This window comes from Diplotaxodon limnothrissa, linkage group LG2 (assembly GCF_057381915.1).
Source record: "Diplotaxodon limnothrissa isolate DT_005_m linkage group LG2, D_limnothrissa_male_GT1.1, whole genome shotgun sequence".
In the NCBI taxonomy this organism is placed as follows: Eukaryota; Metazoa; Chordata; class Actinopteri; order Cichliformes; family Cichlidae; genus Diplotaxodon; species Diplotaxodon limnothrissa.
Genome location: NC_140597.1, coordinates 32,086,186 through 32,102,585, shown reverse-complemented (window position 1 = coordinate 32,102,585; position 16,400 = coordinate 32,086,186). Strand labels below are relative to the sequence as shown.

Here is a 16,400-nt window from a genome sequence, read left to right as displayed (position 1 = left end):
TTCCTTCACCTGATAGCCTGATAGTTTTTTGGAACCATGGATAGCGATCACAGGCTCTCCCACATAACTTTAATTCCAAAAAGTAGCATATAAACAACTACCAAGAGAGACAGTAAAGGCTCCCAACACATGCTCAAAGAAATAAAAAGAAAGGGAAAAAATAAACAATCAGCACCAAGGGCAGCGAATAGTTCGCAAAACCACAAAGGATTGTTATTGTTATTGTTATTGTTATTATGGCTTTATAATTTATCAGTGAATATGATCTAAAAAAACAGCACGAAAACAGCTGGTGTTTAGCACATTGAACAGAGTGGCTCGGGAAGCGTACAAACTCCACCCAGCCAGACGAACCCAAAGGTTCTTGCTTTGAAGTAATAGCGTGACCCACTGCACCATTATGCTACTTGCTGCCATTATAACTGATATTGTAAAGCAAGCCGAAAACGGAAAGGGAAAATGCTTTTACAAAAGGGTGTTAAGGTCTTACCTCTTCAGATGCTCTCCGCCTGTCGGGTAGAACTAATGTGTTTGCATGGCTACCCGGGACTATAGTAGATCCTATACTCATTCTGGGTCCAACTAGCATGTACCGCTTCTCTCCTGATCTATACTGGATGCTGTGACACAGTGTCCCATCATAATTAGTCTCTGGCAGATATTTAGAAGTATAGTCTGTGGATTTGGAGCACTGCATTGCAATCAGCACGATGATGCTGACGAGAAAAAGCACAGAAACTGCGCCCAAAGTTATCATGAGGTAAAATATGACATTACTGTCCTCATCATCTTTTGCTGCACTTTTAACATCAGAAGCTGCAAAAGCCTCTTTGGGCTCCACAAGCTTGACAATCACAGTAGCTGTTGCTGAGAGAGAAAAGTTGCCGTTGTCTTTGACCAGTATGAGCAGTTTATGCTCATCATCGTCTGTCTCTGTGAATGAGCGAAGTGTTCTGATCTGTCCCGTATAGCGGTCCAAAGCAAAGAGACTGTGGTCAGTAACTTCCTGCAGTGAAAAGAGCAACCAGCCGTTATATCCTATATCAGCGTCATAGGCTCTGACTTTAGTCACCAAGTGTCCTGCGTTGACGTTTCGGGGAATCTCCTCCACACCTTGAGCAGAACCGTTGGAGCTGAGTGGATACAGGATGACTGGAGCGTTGTCGTTCTGATCCAGGATGAAGACGTTGACTGTGACGTTGTTGCTTAGTGACGGAGTTCCAGAATCTGAGGCAACAACTTGGAACTGGAAAGTTTTCAGCGTTTCAAAATCAAAACTTTTCAGCGCAGTGATTTGTCCATTGTCTGAATTCACACTTAGGAAAGACATTATATCATTTTTACTCCCTTCTCTCACAACGTGATATGAAATGGCTGCATTGTCGTTCAAGTCTTTATCCGTCGCGCTTACTGAAAATATTGGCTTTCCAGCAACGTTGTTTTCTGACAGGTAAACCTGTAGTGGATTCTGCGAGAATTGTGGGATGTTATCGTTTACATCTGATATTTGAATGCTAAGGGTTTTAAAAGTAGATAGTGGAGGCTCACCACAATCCGTGGCTTTCATTGTTATTTCATAATAAGACACTTTTTCTCGATCTAAAAGTCCCTTGGTTACAACTGAATATATATTTTCCTTATACGAAGGCTTTAATTCAAAAGGCACGTCTGAGATTATGCTTGTAATAATATTTCCGTTCACTCCGGAATCTCTATCTGTTACACTGAGTAGAGAAATAACTGTGCCAGGCTTGGAGTCCTCGGATACTGAATTTGATAGTGACGTGATTTCTATTTCTGGTGGATTGTCATTAACATCTGTGATTTTTATGATGACTCTGCACTCACCCGTCAGTGGGGGTGTTCCTTTATCGGACGCCTCAATATCAAGTTTGTAAACGTCATTTTCTTCATAGTCAATCAATCCCTCTACTATAATTTCCCCACTTAACTTGTCCAGTTCAAATATATCATACACTTTCTTCTTTAGAGTTTTTCCAAGGCTATATTCAACTGCTCCATTTAAGTTTTCATCTGGATCTGTCGCATTAATTTTAAATATTTTGGTGCCAACCAAAACGTTTTCTGGGACTGAAATTTCATAAATATCCTTACTAAACATTGGGCGATTGTCATTACTGTCTAGAACAATAACTGTAACATTTAGGGTTCCGGATCTTGGAGGTTTAGCCCCATCAACTGCTGTAACCACAAGCGAATGGTTGCATTTTTACTCTCTGTCCAGCGACTTTTTTAGGACTAAAAATGGTATTTTGTCCTCGTCACTTTGGCGGACATCTAATTCAAAATGATCGTTTGGTGTTAAGGTGTAGGTATGAATGGAATTAAGTCCTGCATCAGGATCACGAGCGGTGTGTAGCTGGAACCGCCTTCCCGGCAGTGTATGTTCGGCTATTTCAAATCTCTGATTTCTTTCGGAGAAATTAGGAGAATGATCATTTACATCAGTAATTTCCACAACTACATAATGCATTTCCAGTGGGTTTTCAACAAGAATTTTAAGCTCCAGTAAGCATGCGCCACTTCCTTGACAGAGAACCTCTCTGTCGATTTTCTTGCGAACATAGAGAGCCCCATTGTCCTGGTTTACCTCAAAAAAGGCATCCGTATTTCCAGACACAACACGAAAACGTCGATCAGCCAAAGAATTGATGTCAAGGCCCAGATCTTTCGCAATATTTCCAACTACAGTTCCATCTGCAACCTCCTCTGGAACAGTATATCGTATCTGAGAAAAAGCCTCCTTCCCAAAAAGCAGCAATACGGCCACATGAAAAACAAACCAGTAACCCTTCATCGTTCGTGATCCTGTAGTGATCTTCATAGCTATTTAACAGTACCTACATACACAGAAGCTCCCTGAGTCGACAAACAGCAGGTTATAGCATATTTCTAAAATATAAACCGTCCATCAGCTGGTGGGTTTGGTTTTAATACGCGATTTCCCCTCCTCAATCTGAAACAAAAGCCTTGAAAGAGGAGGGACGGAGTCATTTTTTTCTTCCGATGTAAGAGTGACACCCAGAGGAGATGTGTTACAAAACGTGATTCATATGATACATATATTTTGTCTTCTCTATATGCTTTCTTTCCGCCTTACAAATTAAAGCGACTGTACCATTTTTTCCTGCCATAGAACTTAATGCAATCGAAGAAGCATTAGGAAACATGGATCTGATAGTACTCAGATTAATTCTATAGGGATGAATTTCATTTTGACATACTTTGATCGCAATGGGCATCAAGTAGTTATACAGAGTTTGTTTTACACAGCGAATGTAGATGTGTGTTAAAACAACAAAGCTGATGTATACTGCCCATAAATTGACTAATTCTAAATTTAAAGCTGGGAACGTGTAAGACCCACGCGTCACAACTATACATTTCTTAACTTTTTTTCAACTTTGTAAGGGAAACTTCTCAAAAGCTGAGACCAAAATAATTAAAAGGAAACGTGTATTTGTATTTGTATAGATGTTAAAATACCCCAGTAAGTACTGTTTCAGGGCGTCTGTTTGTGAAATAGAAATTAAACGAATTAAAAAATGATGGGCAACGTCTTACCTCTTCAGAAGGACGTCTCCTATCAGGAAGCACTAGAGTATTTGCATGGCTGCCAGATACTATAGTAGATCCTAGACTCATCCTGGGTCCAACTAGCATGTACCGCTTCTCTCCTGATCTGTACTGGATGCTGTGACACAGTGTCCCATCATAATTAGTCTCTGGCAGATATTTAGAAGTATAGTCTGTGGATTTGGAGCACTGCATCGCAATCAGAACGATGATGCTGACGAGAAAAAGCACAGAAACTGCCCCCAAAGTTATCATGAGGTAAAATATGATATTACTGTCCTCATCATCTTTTGCTGCACTTTTAACATCAGAAGCTGCAAAAGCCTCTTTGGGCTCCACAAGTTTGACAATCACAGTAGCTGTTGCTGAGAGGGAAACGTTGCCGTTGTCTTTGACCAGTATGAGCAGTTTATGCTCAGCCTCGTCTGTCTCTGTGAATGAGCGAAGTGTTCTGATCTGTCCTGTGTAGCGGTCCAAAGCAAAGAGACTGTGGTCAGTCACTTCCTGCAGTGAAAAGAGCAACCAGCCGTTATATCCTATATCAGCGTCATAGGCTCTGACTTTAGTCACCAAGTGTCCTGCGTTGACGTTTCGGGGAATCTCCTCCACACCTTGAGCAGAGCCGTTGGAGCTGAGTGGATACAGGATGACTGGAGCGTTGTCGTTCTGATCCAGAATGAAGACGTTGACTGTGACGTTGTTGCTTAATGACGGAGTTCCAGAATCTGAGGCAACGACTTGGAACTGGAAAGTTTTCAGCGTTTCAAAGTCAAAACTTTTCAGCGCAGTGATTTGTCCATTATCACTGTTTATATTCAGGGATGACATAACGTCATTTTGGCTCCCCTCTCTCATAATGTGATATGAAATGGCTGCATTGTCATTTAAGTCATTGTCTGAAGCGCTTACAGAAAATATAGACTTTCCAGCAGCGTTGTTTTCTACGAGATAAAACTCTAAAGGATTTTGTTTGAAATGTGGACTGTTGTCATTTACGTCTGATATCTCAATGCGCAGAGTTTTAAAAGTAGATAGTGGAGGTTCACCGCAGTCGGTGGCTTTTATTGTTATTTCATAATGGGACACCACCTCTCGATCCAAAACATCCTTAGTTACCACTGAGTATGTGTTTTCCTTATAAGAAGGTTTTAATTCAAAAGGGACTTCATTAATAATGCTTGATATTATTTTTCCATTCACACCGAAGTCTTTGTCTTTCACACTAAGAAGTGAAATAACGGTGCCAAGCTTGGAATCTTCAGGCACTGTGTTTGAAAGTGATGTAACTTCGATTTCAGGCGGGTTATCGTTGACATCTAGTACTTTTATAATTAGTCTACACTCGCCCATCAATGGAGGCGTTCCTTTATCCGATACCTCAACATCCAGTTCATACACGTTGTTTTCTTCATAGTCCACTACTCCTTTGACCGTAATTTCTCCACTTATTTTGTCCAGTTCAAAAATATCATAAACTTTCTGCCATAAAGTTTTTCCGAGAGTATATTCAACTTCTCCATTAGTACCGTCATCATAATCTGTCGCATTCATTCTAAATACTGATGCACCGACGGGTATGTTTTCTTTTATAGACAAGTGATAAATCTCCTGACTAAATATTGGACGATTGTCATTACTGTCCAGAACAGTTATGGTAACATTTAATGTGCCTGATCTTGGAGGTTTTCCTCCATCGACAGCTGTCATCACTAGCTTGTGTTCATTATTTTGTTCTCTATCTAGTGATTTCTTAAGCACTAAAAACGGTACCTTTCCTGCATCACTTTGACGGATATTTACTTCAAAATGTTCATTTGAGGTTATAGTATATGTACGAATAGAGTTTAATCCAGCATCGGGATCGCGAGCAGTGTGCAGCTGAAATCTCTTCCCTGGCAGTGTTTGTTCAGCTATTTCAAATGTCTGCTCTCTTGCAGGAAAACTAGGAGAATTATCATTTATGTCAGTAATTTCTACGATTATGTAGTGTATTTCCAAAGGGTTCTCTACAAGAATTTTTACCTCCATGCGGCAAGCACCGCTGCCCTGACAGAGTTCCTCTCTATCGATATGATTACTGACATACAATGCCCCACTATTCTGGTTTACCTCAAAAATACTGTCCTCACTTCCAGAGACAACACGGAACCGTCGGTCACCCAAAGAGGTTACATCAAGCCCGAGATCCTTCGCAACATTTCCAACAACAGTGCCATCGTCCACCTCCTCTGCAACAGAATATCTTATTTGAGCCAAAGCTTCTCTTCCGGAAAATAGCATCAACGCCAAATAAAAGGCAAACCGGGAGTAGTGACTTGTTGGAGTCTCCATCATTTTTCAACAGCATATAAATCCACAGGAGCTGTTAATGCCAAGAGCAATAACCGACTCGCTTACCGCCACATATTTACAAAACCAACAACAGGGTTTTGTCGGCTGGTATATTTGGTCCAAGTGCTTTGCTCAGCTCAGACAAAGGGTTGGCAAGGGGAGGGACAATGTTCTTAAAGGTTTTCTGATTTCATAGTGACACCCAGAGGCTGTGCTGAGAAAGAACCTCATATGCTGTTTTTTTTTCTTTTTCCCATTGATTGAATCCTCTTTTAGGCTTGAGAACTGAATTAAAGTTGACTGGCTCTCGAACAACAAATATAAATTTAGTATTTTAACATTTTCTAGTCTCTTCCCTCTTTCTCTCGATTTACCCCATAAAAACTTGCTGATAACTTGCTCCAACAGATAATGTCATTAATCAATCATTGTGTTTCTTTAACATTCCTTCACCTGATAGCCTGATAGTTTTTGGCACCATGGATAGCGATCACAGGATCTCCCACAGAACTTTAATCGCAAAAAGTAGCATATAAACAACTACCAAGAGAGACAGTAAAGGCACCCAACACATGCTCAAAGAAAAAAAAAAAAAGAAAGGGAAAAAAAACAATCAGCACCAAGGGCAGCGAATAGTTCGCAAAACTACAAACGATTATTATTATTACTATTATTATTACTATTATTATTATTATTTATACATGTATGGCTTTCTAGCTTATCAGTGAATGTGATCTAAAAAGAAACAGCAAGAAAACATAGCACATTGAACAGAGTGGCTCGGGAAGCGTACAAACTCCACCCAGCCAGACAAACCCAAACTTTCTTTCTTTGAAGTAATAGCGCGAACCACTGCACCATTATGCTACTTGCTGCCATTATAACTGATATTGTAAAGCAAGCCGATAACGGAAAGGGAAAATGCTTTTACAAAAGGGTGTTAAGGTCTTACCTCTTCAGAAGGACGTCTCCTATCAGGAAGCACGAGAGTATTTGCATGGCTTCCTGGTACTATAGTAGATCCTATACTCATTCTGGGTCCAACTAGCATGTACCGCTTCTCCCCTGATCTGTACTGGATGCTGTGACACAGTGTCCCATCATAATTAGTCTCTGGCAGATATTTAGAAGTATAGTCTGTGGATTTGGAGCACTGCATCGCAATCAGCACGATGATGCTGATGAGAAAAAGTACAGAAACTGCGCCCAAAGATATCATGAGGTAAAATATGACATTACTGTCCTCAACATCTTTTGCTGCACTTTTAACATCAGAAGCTGCAAAAGCCTCTTTTGGCTCCACAAGTTTGACAATCACAGTAGCTGTTGCTGAGAGAGAAACGTTGCCGTTGTCTTTGACCAGTATGAGCAGTTTATGCTCAGCCTCGTCTGTCTCTGTGAATGAGCGAAGTGTTCTGATCTGTCCTGTATAGCGGTCCAAAGCAAAGAGACTGTGGTCAGTAACTTCCTGGAGGGAAAAGAGCAACCAGCCGTTATATCCTATATCAGCGTCATAGGCTCTGACTTTAGTCACCAAGTATCCTGCGTTGACGTTTCGGGGAATCTCCTCCACACCTTGAGCAGAACCGTTGGAGCTGAGTGGATACAGGATGACTGGAGCGTTGTCGTTCTGATCCAGGATGAAGACGTTGACTGTGACATTGTTGCTTAGTGACGGAGTTCCAGAATCTGAGGCAACAACTTGGAACTGGAAAGTTTTCATCGTTTCAAAATCAAAACTGTTCAGCGCAGTAATTTGTCCGCTTTCGGGATGTATATTCACAAAGGATGCTATAACATTGCGGCCAGCTCCCCCCCTGAGTATTTGATAGGATACTGCTGCATTTTCATTGCAGTCTTTATCAAATGCACTGACAGAGAATATTGACGCGCCAGCCGCGTTATTTTCCGTCAAGTATAATTCTAGTGGATTATGTGAGAACTCCGGAATATTATCGTTCACATCTGACACCTGAATGTTGAACTTTTTAAAGGTGGAAAGAGGCGGCTCACCACAGTCTGTAGCTGTTATTGAAATGTCATAATGTGACACAGTTTCCCTATCTAGTGATTCTTTTGTTACTAACGAGTACATGTTTTCTTTAAATGACGGTTTTAATTCAAATGGTACATTTTCTGTTAGATGACATATGACTTTGCTATTTAAACCAGAATCAGCATCTGTAACAGTAATGAGAGCGACCACGGTACCCTGTTTTGAGTCCTCGGGGACTATGCTGGATATTGAAGTCACTTCTATTTCTGGTTTATTGTCATTGACATCTTGAATCTTTATTATAATTCTACAGTCAGTCGTCATCGGCGGCTGACCTTTGTCTGAGGCTTGGACATCTAAATTGTAAACACTGGCTGTCTCATAATCAATTTCTCCGATAACTCGAATTTCTCCCGTGAGTCTGTCTAAAGTAAATAGTCGCAACACACTGGAAGTAATATCACCCCCAAAAGTATACTCGACGTCCCCGTTAATACCCTCGTCTAGATCTGTTGCTTGGACTTTGATTATAGTCTTGTCTAATGGGGCATTTTCTTGCAATGTAACGGAATAAACCTCTTGAGAAAATACTGGTCTGTTATCGTTGTTATCAAGAACCTTTATAGTAAGGCTCAGATTTGCGGATTTTGGCGGCGTCCCCCCATCCATAGCGGTTAAAATCAAGCTATGGTTTGTTTTCCGCTCTCTGTCCAAGTTTCTCTGCAGTACGAGGAAAGGGATTTTATCTTCCCCTCTGTCTCGAATTTCAAGATGAAAATGATCGTTTTGACTGAGTTTATAAATCTGCACCGCATTTACTCCAACATCTCGGTCACGAGCGCCTGGTAACTGAAATCGTGCTCCTGGCAGTGTGGTCTCTGCTATTTCTATTACCTTTTCTTTCTCAGCAAAACTGGGTCTATTGTCGTTAGTATCTATTATTTCAACAGTAACATAGTGGACTTCAAGGGGGTTTTCAACAACAATTTTTAGATCTAATAAACAGGCAACATTTCTATCGCACAGCTGTTCCCTGTCCACATTTTCGTGAACATACAACGCCCCATTGTTCGGGTTTACCTCAAACAGCGTACCCTGGGCTCCAGACACAATACGAAAACGCCTGCTTATCAATGTACCGACATCGAGCCCCAGATCCTTCGCAACATTTCCAATAATAGCTCCCACTTTAACATCCTCTGGAGTCAAATATTTAATCTGAGCTAAAATCACCTGCACACAACAGAAGAGCGCGGCGAAAACCAGAGGATACGGCCAAGTTATCATTCTGCCTCTTTGTCCTTTGGAAAAATCATATGTAATAAAATCCACGCGTATTTTTCCACTTAGTAATCATCCAGTTTTCCTGAGATTTTACTCCAGACATCCGTTTTCGTGAAAAGAAAAATACACAGGCGAAACCCCAAACGTTGATATTCTTTGTGGCCGAGGTGACAACGCACACATTACAAGGGGCTGAGTGGAATTTCGCACTTCCTTATAGTAACACTGACACCCACAGGATCATTCAGCGCTTACATTTAGTAGGAAATGGGGAAAAACAGATTCGACTAAATAGAAACTTTTGTAATTTAATATATTAAAAGTTTTATTCAAATGGCTATCCGTGTGACAAGGGAAAAATATCCTAGGGCATCATCACAAGCACTAACTCTGTAATGTAGTAGTTAAAGAGCTTCAGTGTCCTGTGATAACCGAGCATAGTTAAATACCTTAATAAGAGCTTTTCAGCACCATGGACAGTGGAAAAGTCTTAAAATCACATCAATAACAACAGCGTGCTCGATTCTCTCTTCGATGACCAATAACCACGTCGGTATCGTGGGCAGGAATACAAAATATGTTTAGTGGTAACATTGCTAACACATTTACAATACAAATAGAAGGACATCACTCAAAACTACTAAGATGCCTCACCAATACCACGTGCCAGCACTTCCATTATCTTAAAAAACGACAGGGAGTCGTAAGGATTATCCAATAGGTGAGGCGAAATTAGGCAATTGCATTAAAATAATCATCGTGAATTTATCCTACCTCTTCAGATGGCCGTCTTCTGTCTGGCATCACCAGAGTATTTGTATGGCTTCCTGGTACTATAGTAGATCCTATACTCATTCTGGGTCCAACTAACATGTACTTCCTGTCTCCAGATCTGTACTGGATGCTGTGACACAATGTCCCATCATAATTTGCTTCTTGTAAATATTTAGAAGTATAGTCTGTGGGTTTGGAGCACTGCATTGCAATCAGCACGATGATGCTGACGAGAAAAAGCACAGAAACTGCGCCCAAAGTTATCATCAGATAAAATACGACATTACTGTCCTCATCATCTTTTGCTGTACTTTTAACATCAGAAGCTGCAAAAGCCTCTTTGGGCTCCACAAGTTTGACAATCACAGTAGCTGTTGCTGAGAGAGAAACGTTGCCGTTGTCTTTGACCAGTATGAGCAGTTTATGCTCAGCCTCGTCTGTCTCTGTGAATGAGCGAAGTGTTCTGATCTGTCCTGTGTAGCGGTCCAAAGCAAAGAGACTGTGGTCAGTCACTTCCTGCAGTGAAAAGAGCAACCAGCCGTTATATCCTATATCAGCGTCATAGGCTCTGACTTTAGTCACCAAGTGTCCTGCGTTGACGTTTCGGGGAATCTCCTCCACACCTTGAGCAGAACCGTTGGAGCTGAGTGGATACAGGATGACTGGAGCGTTGTCGTTCTGATCCAGGATGAAGACGTTGACTGTGACATTGTTGCTTAGTGACGGAGTTCCAGAATCTGAGGCAACAACTTGGAACTGGAAAGTTTTCAGCGATTCAAAGTCAAAACTTTTCAGCGTGGAAATGTGTCCGTTATCACTGTTTATACTTAGTAATGACATAATGTCATTTTGGCTCCCCTCTTTCACAATTCGATATGAAATTGCTGCATTGTCACTTAAGTCTTTGTCCACTGCGCTTACGGAGAATATTGATTTCCCAGCAACGTTATTTTCGGACAGGTAAAAGTGTAGTGGATTTATGGGAAAATGTGGTCTGTTGTCATTTACATCTGCTACCTGGATGTTCAAAGTTTTAAAAGTAGATAAAGGGGGCTCTCCACAGTCGGTCGCTTTTATTGTCAATTCATATTGAGATACCTCCTCTCGGTCCAAAAGAACTTTAGTGACAACGGAATAAACGTTCTCTTTATATGATGGTTTTAATTCAAACGGTAAGTCTGAGGTTAGGCTGAGAATAATTTTCCCATTCACACCAGAATCTTTATCTCGCACACTGATGAGTGAAATCATTGTGCCGGGCTTTGAATCCTCAGACACTGTATTTGAAAGCGATGTGATTTCAATTTCTGGCGGATTATCATTGATGTCTTTTATCTTTATAATTAATCTGCACTCACCAGTTAATGGAGGTGTTCCTTTATCTGATGCCTCGATATCCAGTTTATAAACGTCGTTTTCTTCATAGTCCACTATTCCCTTTATTCTTATTTCCCCACTTATTTTATCCAGTTCAAATATATCATAGACTTTTTTCTTGAGTGTTTTTCCAAGGCTGTATACAATTTCACTACTGGAACCTTCATCTGGGTCTGTCGCATTCATTCTAAATATTGAAGTCCCTACTTGAACATTTTCATCTATTTCTATTTGGTAGCTCTCTTGACTAAATGTTGGACGGTTGTCATTTGTGTCAAGAACGATTATAGTAACATTTATGGTGCCTGATCGCGGAGGTTTTCCTCCATCAACTGCAGTGACAGTTAACGTGTATTTGTTGATTTTTTCTCTGTCCAACGATTTCTTCAGCACCAAAAATGGTATTATATCCTCATCGCTCTGTCGGATTGTTACTTCAAAATTTTCGTTTGAGGTTAAAGTATATGTACGAATTGCGTTAATTCCAGAATCGGGGTCCCGAGCAGTGTGCAGCTGAAATCGTCTTCCTGCCATGGTTTGTTCAAAAATTTCAAACCTCTGTTCTTTTTCGGGGAAAACAGGGGAGTGATCGTTAATATCAATAATTTCTACAACTACGTAGTGTATTTCCAAAGGGTTTTCTGCTATAATTTTTAGCTCCATTATGCATGCCCCACTGCCCAGGCAAAGCTCCTCTCTGTCGATTTTCTTAAACAAATATAGATCCCCGTTGTCCTGGTTTACATCAAAAAACGCATCCTTGGATTCAGACACAACACGGAACCGCCGGCTGGTCAAAGAGCTGATATCAAGACCGAGATCCTTTGCAACATTTCCGACAACAGTTCCATCTTTCACCTCTTCTGCAACAGAGTATCTTATTTCTGCCGAAGCCTCTTTCCCGAAAAACAGCAGCAAAGCTACATGGAGAATAAACCAGACCCCATTCCTTCCACGACTTCGTTTTTCGTTCTCCATTGTAATCAAACAAAAGATTTAAAAACAATGTTTGGACTACCTAGCTCATTGCCTGTTGTAATATAATGTATAAAGCGCGATTTGGAAAGATTGCGAGCTCGAGTCAAGCGTCTTCTCTGCTTATAGCAGTGGCAAACAAAAGCTTTGTGAGAGGATGGGTAAAGTGGTCTCCAGTTTGTCAATGTAATACTGACACCCAGAGGTTACTGGAGAAGTATATAGTCATAAATTACAGTGTTTAAAAAGAAACCGTTAGTCCAACAATTAAATACGTTATCAGGGGGTTTAAATTTTGTTCCATATGTTGATTATCTCAGAAGATGTTATTTAACCCGCTTCTGAAGAAAGAAGATCAGCCCGGACCAACACTGTTCAGCAGCATATATTTGATTTAAGAAAAGTGCCGTTCAGCAAAGTAGCATGCAACATGTCTGGTAACGTGCAATTCCACCGGTTTTTCATGAGAATCGACCGCATTACCTAGACCCATATTTGATTCAGTAGAAGCATTATGAATCACCATTTATCATAACCAAAATGTCAATGAAACTAACTAGTGTTAGCACTGTAGTCTTTAGCTATGATACTTTAGAATTGTGATTTCAAAAAAGAAAAGAAAATTTAGATGATATAAAAAGTCAAATTGATGGAAAAGAATGCACAAAAACATGTGACATCACACTTTAAAGCTCTTACCTCTTCAGAAGGACGTCTCCTATCAGGAAGCACAAGAGTATTTGCGTGACTTCCAGGTACTATAGTAGATCCTATACTCATTCTGGGTCCAACTAGCATGTACCGCTTCTCTCCTGATCTGTACTGGATGCTGTGACACAGTGTCCCATCATAATTGGTCTCTGGCAGATATTTAGAAGTATAGTCTGTGGATTTGGAGCACTGCATTGCAATCAGAACGATGATGCTGACGAGAAAAAGTACAGAAACTGCGCCCAAAGTTATCATGAGATAAAATATGACATTACTGTCCTCATCATCTTTTGCTGCACTTTTAACATCAGAAGCTGCAAAAGCCTCTTTGGGCTCCACAAGCTTGACAATCACAGTAGCTGTTGCTGAGAGAGAAAAGTTGCCGTTGTCTTTGACCAGTATGAGCAGTTTATGCTCAGCCTCGTCTGTCTCTGTGAATGAGCGAAGTGTTCTGATCTGTCCTGTATAGCGGTCCAAAGCAAAGAGACTGTGGTCAGTAACTTCCTGCAGTGAAAAGAGCAACCAGCCGTTATATCCTATATCAGCGTCATAGGCTCTGACTTTAGTCACCAAGTGTCCTGCGTTGACGTTTCGGGGAATCTCCTCCACACCTTGAGCAGAACCGTTGGAGCTGAGTGGATACAGGATGACTGGAGCGTTGTCGTTCTGATCCAGGATGAAGACGTTGACTGTGACATTGTTGCTTAGTGACGGAGTTCCAGAATCTGAGGCAACAACTTGGAACTGGAAAGTTTTCAGTGTTTCAAAATCAAAACTTTTCAGCGCAGTGATTTGTCCATTATCCGAATTAATATTTAAAAATACTGCGTTTTTCTGTTGACTGCTTTCCTCTCTGATTATACGATACGTTAAAGCCGCGTTTTCATTCAAATCTTTATCTGAGGCAGAAACTGAAAATATCGGCTTCCCAGGCTCGTTATTTTCTACCAGGTAAAGTTCAACTGGATTCTGTGCAAATTGCGGCGCATTATCATTCACGTCTGACACATCAATACTCAAAGTTCTGGATGTGGACAGAGGAGGCACGCCACAGTCTGTAGCTGTTATTGTGACGTCGTAATGGGAAACTGATTCTCGGTCTAATTTATGTTTAATAACTAAAGAGTACATGTTATCTTGAAATGACGGTTTTAAATCGAATGGCACATTGTCTGAAATACTACATATTACTTTACCGTTTAAACTCGCGTCTTGGTCTGTAATACTGATCAAAGCCACCACAGTCCCAGGTTTAGAGTCTTCTGATACAATCTTTGACAAAGATGTCACCTCTATCTCAGGTTTATTATCATTTACGTCCAATACATTGATAATCACCCTGCAGTTAGTGCTCATCGGAGGTTGTCCTTTGTCAGTGGCGTGGACGTCCAACTTGTATACCTCCATATTCTCAAAGTCAATTCCGCCTTTCACTCGAATTTCACCAGTGTCCTTATCTAGGCTAAATGTATCATACAATTTAGTGTTAAGTTCGCCACCAAAAAAGTATTCAATCTTTCCGTTTACACCCTCGTCCAGATCAGTTGCATTTACCGTAGTTACACTAGTATCCCTATCAACATTTTCAGGTATTGTAACTGAATATAATTCTTGGTTAAATGTAGGGTGATTATCATTTGAATCGAGGACTATGACTGTGACATTAAGAGTCCCCGTTCTCGGTGGATTTCCGCCATCAACTGCTGTCAGTATCAGTTTGTGTGCATTCTCCTTTTCCCGATCCAGAGACTTCTGTAAAACTAAAAATGGTACCTTGTCCTCTCCCATCTCTCTAATTTGTAAACTAAAATGATCGTTATGGTTTAATTTGTACATACGTACAGTATTAGTAACAACATCTGGGTCCCGTGCGGCTGGCAACTGGAAACGTTTTCCTTGAAGAGTGGATTCAGGAATTTCTACTATTTTTTCTTCATCAGTGAAGCTGGGCGAATTATCATTTACATCTATGATTTCCACTCCTACATAATGTATTTCCATGGGGTTCTCAGCTACCAGTTTTAGGTTTTTAATACATGGATGTATTCTTTCGCACAGCTCCTCTCGGTCGATATTTCCGTGAACATACAGAACGCCATTGTTCGAATTTACTTCAAACTGAGCATCTTCAGCTCCAGAAACAATACGAAACCGTCGTTCCTCCAGTGAACTGATATCCAGTCCCAGATCCTTTGCCACATTCCCAACAACACTTCCTACCTTTACTTCCTCTTGAATCGAATATTTTATCTGAGCTGATACCCGCTCCACACAGCTGAGCATCAGATAAAAGCTGATAGCAAGCCACCAGCACTGCGTTCCTCGTCTTTGTCCTCCTGCCTCCATCGTGTTAGATAACAAATACTGTATCTACCCACAGGTATTTATCGTTAAGAAGCTAGAATAAATCACAAAATATCCCGTCTGTAATGCTTCCCATTTTTCCTTGTATTCATGGAAAAATCACGGCTACCCTTGTTTCTCTGGACGATACCGTCTCCTCTCTGGCAACCAGAACAAAACCTCTATGGAAGGGGCAGGGCCACTATTGTAACATATTAGTTTGATGCAGATATGACACTGACACCTTGTGGACTGAACATCTTGTTACTCATTGTTGAAGCAATCAGCTACATGTGTTACACAAATATGTTTCCAACATGTAGTCTGCTCACTAAAAATTAACAGTCTTTCTTACTGAACATTTTTTTTGTTTGCTGTTTCTTTGTTATTTGTACAGCAATATGTTCAAATGATGGAGTACTTTTGCAGTTTCTGAAGCCCTTTTTGTTTATGGTAAATGGTAAATGGCCTGTATTTGTATAGCGCTTTACTAGTCCCTAAGGGCCCCAAAGCGCTTTACACAACCTGTCATCCACCCATTCACACACACATTCACGCACTGGTGATGGCAAGCTACATTGTAGCCACATCCGCCCTGGGGCGCACTGACAGAGGCGAGGCTGCCGGACACTGGCGCCACCGGACCCTCTGACCACCACCAGTAGGCAACGAGTAAAGTGTCTTGCCCAAAGACACAACGACCGAGACTGTCCAAGCCGGGGCTCGAACCGGCAACCTTCCGATTACAAGGCAAACTCCCAACTCTTGAGCCACGATCATCTTAGTATTTTTGTGACATTTAGTAAACAGACTAATATATCATGCAGGGCTAACTGCAACAGAGAACTCTATTTGTTATTGTGGCATTATTGTTTAGTAACGCAGTAGTTGCCAAATGCGCACTCTGTTTCCTTAACAAAAATGTGACTTAGAAAAAATTACACTCAGACTGGATGAAAATAAAAGATAGAATGACTCAAGTAAATGTAAGGGCTGTGTTAATCACTTTCAC

General features: G+C 40.9%; 5 pseudogenes; all 5 read right to left on the bottom strand.

Moving 5' to 3' along the window:
* Positions 1-478: 478 nt before the first annotated feature.
* On the bottom strand, positions 479-2,818 carry LOC146638788 (protocadherin alpha-8 pseudogene; annotated as a pseudogene).
* A 705-nt stretch (positions 2,819-3,523) lies between these two features.
* LOC146638787 (protocadherin alpha-3 pseudogene) lies at positions 3,524-5,931 on the bottom strand (annotated as a pseudogene).
* A 937-nt stretch (positions 5,932-6,868) lies between these two features.
* Positions 6,869-9,211, bottom strand: LOC146638786 (protocadherin alpha-2 pseudogene; annotated as a pseudogene).
* A 762-nt stretch (positions 9,212-9,973) lies between these two features.
* On the bottom strand, positions 9,974-12,337 carry LOC146638785 (protocadherin alpha-2 pseudogene; annotated as a pseudogene).
* A 574-nt stretch (positions 12,338-12,911) lies between these two features.
* LOC146638784 (protocadherin alpha-8 pseudogene) lies at positions 12,912-15,391 on the bottom strand (annotated as a pseudogene).
* Between the last annotated feature and the right edge of the window lie 1,009 nt (positions 15,392-16,400).